The sequence below is a fragment of the Acomys russatus genome, chromosome 4, assembly GCF_903995435.1.
Source record: "Acomys russatus chromosome 4, mAcoRus1.1, whole genome shotgun sequence".
Taxonomy (NCBI): domain Eukaryota; kingdom Metazoa; phylum Chordata; class Mammalia; order Rodentia; family Muridae; genus Acomys; species Acomys russatus.
In genome coordinates this window covers 1,059,217-1,065,931 of record NC_067140.1, presented here as the reverse complement: position 1 = coordinate 1,065,931, position 6,715 = coordinate 1,059,217, and positions in this window count along the sequence as shown.

Here is a 6,715-nt window from a genome sequence, read left to right as displayed (position 1 = left end):
AGAAAGAAAAAGAAACAGGAAGCCGGCCAGTACCTTCTGGAGAGAGCCCTGATTTCATTCAGCAACTGTTTACTGGTCACCTGTGTGTGCTATGAAAGAGGCATGTAGCAAGAAAGCCTCAAAGGATTGGGAAGTTCTGTGAAGAAAAACCAAGGACATGGGCACAGGGGAACTATTTTAAGTAAAAGAATTCCCTTAAGGAGTGGAGGAAAACTTAGCTAAGGATGCCACATTCTCAGAAGCTAGCATGTCATGTGCCAAGGCCCTGAAGCAGGAGGGAACAATTGTAGATGAGCAGAAAGGTGACATCCCATAGGTTAATTTTGGAGCCACAGGGCCTTTCCCTCACAGGTTCTGGCTCGAAGAGGGACATGTGACCTGTGTTTATGAGGCCCAGGTATATGGTGCTTGGAAGTAGAGAGAAGGGTGAAGCAAGGCTAGTGCTGGCTGAGGGTGAGAGATGAGGTCGCAGTCTGAGTGTATCAAGTTATTTTTGTAATTCAGTCTTTTTAAAGATAACAATCTACATTACCATGCAGTATATACTTTTTAATGTCTTGGGTTTTTATGTAACCACACATCGTATTTTCCCTGTTCACACATAGCTGAATAAATGCTTTTAATTATGTAAACGTTCTTTGGGTAGGGCTTTGGGTAGAACTAACTCTGTAGACAAGGCTGGCCTCTAGCTCACAGAAGATGGTCTGTCTCCTGAGTTCTGGAATCAAATGTGTGTGCCACCACTGCCCGGCTACTATTGGATTTGAAAACTACTTACAAAGATTTTTCTTTAAGATTCAAATTGTGATAAATTTCCAGAAATGAATTTGTTCAATATAATAATTTGTATCATAAAAAATTCAACTATGCTTAGAAATTGTGAATTTAAAAAGCTGAGCTCACAGCATTAACAATTCATTTTACCAACTAGTTTCATTTATTCTCCTACTCCCAGTCCGTTTGCCTGGAGATTTTTGTTATTTGCTTGTTTCATTTTCTTCTTCGTAGTGGAGTCTTCTGTCCCCTAGTCCAGCCTTGAACTCTTTTCTTTTTTTTTTTTTTAATTTTATTTTATTATTATGTATACAATGCCCTGCCTGCATATACACCCATAGGCCAGAAGAGGGCATCAGATCACATTATAGATGGTTGTGAGCTACCATATGGTTGCTGGGAATTGAACTCAGGACCTCTGGAGGAGCAGACAGTGCTCTTAACCTCTGAGCCATCTCTCCAGCCCCAGCCTTGAACTCTTGATGTAGCTGGGGCTTGCTGTGAAATCCCAGTCCACATGTCTCAGCCTCACAACTGCTGGTGTTTACAAGTGTAAGCTGTCTCACTTGGGCTCCTCCTGAGTCTAAGTGAATCCACAGGGGAGTCCAGAGAAGGTACATCAGGTTCTGCTGTAGTGAGTAGGAGGGAGAGCAGAGCCCCCAGTAGCAAGGGCGCAAATCCCAGGTGCTGAGGCAGTGGGTATCCTGGAGGATAAGGCACTGAAAACAGAGTGCCCATAAGCTCTTGCAGAAGTCTGGAGGCCTGCAGTGTGGTGTGACCCTGGGGGTGGGGGTGGGGGTGCCATCCTAAATGCGAAATCCCCGGTGAGCCTTTTTGATCCAGCCTGTAATCCCAGCTACTTTGGAGGTTGAGGCAGGAGGATCACGCATTCTAGGCCTACCTGGCAATTTAGTTGAAAGGCTTAAAAAAGGTGAGGTGCGGTAGTGCTTCCTTGCCCTGGCTCAACCCTCAGGAGCTCAGGGGAAAGTATCCCAGTTACACGGGATGCAGTGTCCTGGCCACACTGGGCTGACAGCAGAGCTGGGTCCTGTGCACAAGCTTTGGATTCTGTGTTGACTGGTTTCTGTTGTTGTTGTTATTGGTGGTGGAGTGTTTTTGTTCTGTTTTGATTTTTGTCAACGTAACACATACTATGGAGTCATCTGAGAAGAGAGAACCTCAGTGGAAAAAATGCCCCTATCGGATTGGCCTGTAGGCAAGCCTGTGAGGTGTTCCTTGATTGGTAGTTACTGCTGAACAGCCTAGCCCAGGGTGGGCAGTGCCACTCCTGCACAGGTGGTATATAAGAAAATAAATGGGAGGTGTGGAGAGATGACTGCTTTTCCAGAGGTCCTCAGTTTACTTCCCACCCACCCGGTGGCTCACAACCATCTGTAACTGGATCTGATGTCCTCTTCTGTCATGCAGGCGAACATGCAAATAGAACACTCATAAATCATTTAAAAGAAAAAAAAAAAAAAAGCCAGGCAGGCTGTGCTGGTGCCCACCTTTAATCCCCTCACTCAGACTAGGATTTTTGGGGCCAAACTGGTCTACAGAGTGAGTTCCGGGACAGCCAGGGCCTGTAGGGTCTGGAGCCAGCCAATGAGCAGTGTCCTCCATGGGTGGCTGTGTAGTTCCTGCTTAGACTTCCCCGTCTTGGCCTCCCTTCATGGTGGATGATAAAACTGTAAACTGAAGTAAAGCCTTTTCTCCCATGTTGCTTTGGCCAGGATGTTTATCACAGCAATAGAAAGCAAACTAAGATTCTGAGCCTTGTGTCCTTCCCAAAGCATCATCCGGTCTCAGAGCCTCAGTTTCACATTGAAGAGACAGTGGCCCAGAGTAGAACAGAGCCTGTCACCAACGACAAGTTCTTGGCCTCTCGCTATCCCCTCCGCTCCCCATCACTGGCCCCACGCCTTGGGCACTCTGAGCTTTACTCCCAGAAGCCTACTAACCCTCTAGAGGCAGAAGGGTTTCCTCCCCACTAGACTAAGCTCTCAGGTTCCTGTTTGCTCTCTGGCAACAGCTGGGAAAGATGGTCTCACCTTGAGCAAACAGTATGAGAAAGCACAAGGAAACTTCTAGAAGGCAGGGCCCAGCAGGGCTGACAGACTACCAGGCCTGCTGCGGCCCTTCCCAGGCCCTCCAAGTCTCCCCAAGCATTTCACAGGAAGGAGCCTTGGAGCTCTGTCAGCCCAGTGCTCACAGTTGAAACAGCTTCAGGAAGGGTGAGGGCCTCATGGAACAGTGATGCCCTGTTATCACCAAGCATCCATGGTGCGTTGGCTCCGCATGCAAATTCAGTTCTCTCGATGACCCTGCAGGGCAGAGTGGAGTGATGTCACATGCAGGCCTGACAGGTTTGAGGTGGTGTTAATATGTACACTTTTTAAGTTTTTCTGTGTTAAACAAATAAATTCAATTTGCAGAGTTTCCTGGCACACACCTTTAATCCCAGTACCCTGGAAGCACACATATCTGTGTTTGGGACCAATTTGGTTTACCTTCAGTTCCAAGCCAGCCTGGGCTATACAGTGAGATCTTTTCTCAAAAAATAAAATAATAAAAATAAATTTAATTTAAAAACATGATTTCTCTGTCCTGGACTCATTTTGTAGACCAGGCTGCCCTTGAACTCACAGTGATCCACCTGCCTCTGCCTCCCAAATTCTGGGATTAAAGGCTTATGCCACCACGCCCAGCTCTCTACTCTCATTTTTAAAGGGTAAGAAAGAGTTTAGAAGATTATGTTTCAGGACAGACTAAGCTACAGAATGAGACTGTCTCAGAGAGAGAGAGAGAGAGAGAGAGAACACAAGCAAACCACTTATTGTCTCTTAGTTTACATGGGCCAGGAACTCCAGAGCATAGTGGCTGAGCCATCTTGGCTCAGGGTCTGTAGTAAAGTTGCACTCAGATGTTGGCTGGGGCTGCAGTTACCCAAAGGCTTGGCCAGTGCCACCGGCTCCCTGTCCAAGAACTCCAGCTGGTAAGTGGGCCTGGTGATTGACAGAGACCATGGCTCCTCCTCGTGAGTCACTCAGGAGTCTTTGCAACATAGGCCAACTTCCGGAAAGTGCCTGGCTCTAGATGTCTAGACAAAACTGACACGTCACTTTTGTGACCAGCTTTGGAAGAAACACACCAGCTAGTTTTTCTGGTAGCCCCTGCTAGGCCCAGTCAATGGGAGAGGAGACACCAGCTCACAGATACAAGGTGGTAAGGATCATATGGTTCGGCTTGGAAGATGGCTCCTACAGTAAAATTCACCTGTTCTTTCTCTTCTATGTGTACAGATAGTTCTATGAATTTTCACATATGTAGGTTTTCATAACCAACACCACAAACAGGGTACAAAGCAGCTTTGTCACCTCAAAAAAACAAAACAAAACAAAAAACAAAAACCAACCTTGCATTTCTCTTGGTAAGTAACACAGTTCATCTACCCCAACCTGGGCAAACACAGACCCATCTCTAAGGTTTCACTTTTCACATAAGCTCCACCCTATATGTAGTAACCTTTGAATTCTTCTTCTCCTTCTCATTATTATTATTATTATTATTATTATTATTATTATTATTATTATTATTATTATTATTATTATTATTATTTCTTTTCCTCCTCCTCCTCTTCTTCTTTCTTCTATCTTATGAACATTTGCCTGCATCTGTGAGCTGTGTGCAGTGCCCTTCAAGGCCAGAAGAGGGCATCAGATCCTCCCAGAGCTGGAGCTACAGAGTTGTGAGTCCACCAAATGGGTTCTGGGAACCAAACCCGGGTCCTCTGCCCGAACTACAAATGTTCAAATCTGCTGCGCCACCACTGTAGCCCAAAGCCCTTTTACTCAGGATGTCTTTGCGATTCATCAAAGCCATCAAGTGTACTAATAGTTCATTCCCTCCACCCTCTTTTTTTGGGCAGGATCTCACTATGTAGCTCTGGCTGGCCTTGAACTCAAAGAGATCCACCTCCATCTGCCTCCTGGTGTGGTAAGATTAAAGGCACGCATCACTACATCCACCAGTTCATTCCTTTTCGTTGGTGAATCGCGTCCCTTCATATGGATGTATTAGATTGTTTTTTGATCCACCCACTGAAATGATTGTTCTCAGTTTTGGAGAATTAGATATGTGACTGTACCTCAGTCTGTTTGGGCTGCTATAGTGAAACACCATGGATGAAGCTGGTGATTATTTATTTTTTGAGGTTTTTTTTTTTTTTAAAGATTTATTTATTTACTATATATATATACAGTGTTCTTTCTGCATGTACAGAGGGCACCAGATCTCATCACAGATGGTTGTGAGCCACCATGTGGTGGCTGGGAATTGAACTCAGGACCTTTGGAAGAGCAGACAGCGCTCTTAACCTCTGAGCCATTGAGGGGTTTGGTTTTTTTTTTTTTTTTCTGTTTTTGTTTTTTGTTTTTGTTTTTAAAGACAGGGTTTCTCTGTATAGCCTTGGCTGTCTTGAACACTTTGTAGACCAGGCTGGCCTCAAACTCACAGAGATCTGCCTGCCTCCCAAGTGCTGCGATTAAAGGTGCATGCCACCATGCCCAGGGTTGAGGCTGGTGATTATAAGCAACAGAATTCAGCCAGGAATAATAGTGCCACCTTAGGGCTGGGGATGCCGCTCAGTGGGGCAGCCCTTGCTTAGCTTACTCTGACTTTGAGCCCCAGCCCTGCAAACAACCCAGCACTTGTCACCCACTCCAGCCCTGGTCTTGTAGCCCTGGCTGGTCTTGAACCCTCAGCGATCTCTTAACTCTGCCCCCATAGTGTTGGGATTAAATGTTTTAATGTATATATTTGTGCATGATGTTTTGCAAGTGTGCTAGGGTTGTATAGGAAGCTCGCTCCTTCCACCATGTGGGCCTGGTAAGGTTTTGCATCATGTACCTTTACCTGCTAAGGCATCTCACCAATCTTCCTCTTCTCTTTGTAATTTTTAATATATATGTTTTACCTTATGTTATTTTTTTAGTTAGGACATCATATGTCCCAGTTTGGCCTTAACTTCATTATGTTGCAAAGGATGACCTTGAACTTCCGATCCTCCACATGACACTGCTAGGACTATAGCTGTAGCTACCACATCCAGTTTATGTGGTGCTGGGGATGAATTTAAGGCTTAGCACGTGTAAGGTAAGCACTCTATGCATTGAGCTGTAGCCCTAGCTCCAGGGGAAATCTCAATAACAATATATAAGTTTGGGATTATTGAAGCAGTCCCTGGAAGGGGACCATTGGTTCCAAGCCCCTGTCTCCTCATGCTTGCCTCCTGGCCATATGTGCAGTTTTACTCAACCATGAGGTCCTGCCACGATGCGTTCTCTCAGCACAGATTCTAAAAGCAATAGATCCAGCCATTACGGAGTGGGACCTCTAAACTGTGAGCCCAAACAATCCTTTTTGTCTATATAAATTGATCTGTCTTAGGTATCAGTTACAGTAATGGAATGCTGCCCTTTAGCACTTTAGCCAGTCTGGAGTGAAGGAGGACAGGCTGGGACAGCGTGAGAGGAATGCCATGGAGGTCAGCAGCTCGGGTAAGCTTGAAAGGTAGATGCTGAGCTCTGGTTTCCTTCTTTCTTTCTTTCTTTCTGTTTTGAGACAGAGTTTCTCTGTGTAGCCTTGGCTGTCCTGAACTCGAATTGTAGACCAGGCTGGCCTTGAACTCACAGCAATCCACCTGCCTCTGCCTCCCAAGTGCTGGATTAAAGGCTGAGCATATACCTCAGTTGGCAAAGTGCCCGCCTGCTGCACAAGCAGGAGAACCTGAGTTCAGATCTTAGAACCCATAAGAAAGACGGTAAAGGCACCTGCCAGCAAGGCTGAGCTTGATTCACAGGACCCACTTGGTAGAAGGAAAGAACTGATGTGGCCGGGCGTGGTGGCACACGCCTTTAATCCCAGCACTCGGGAGGCAGAG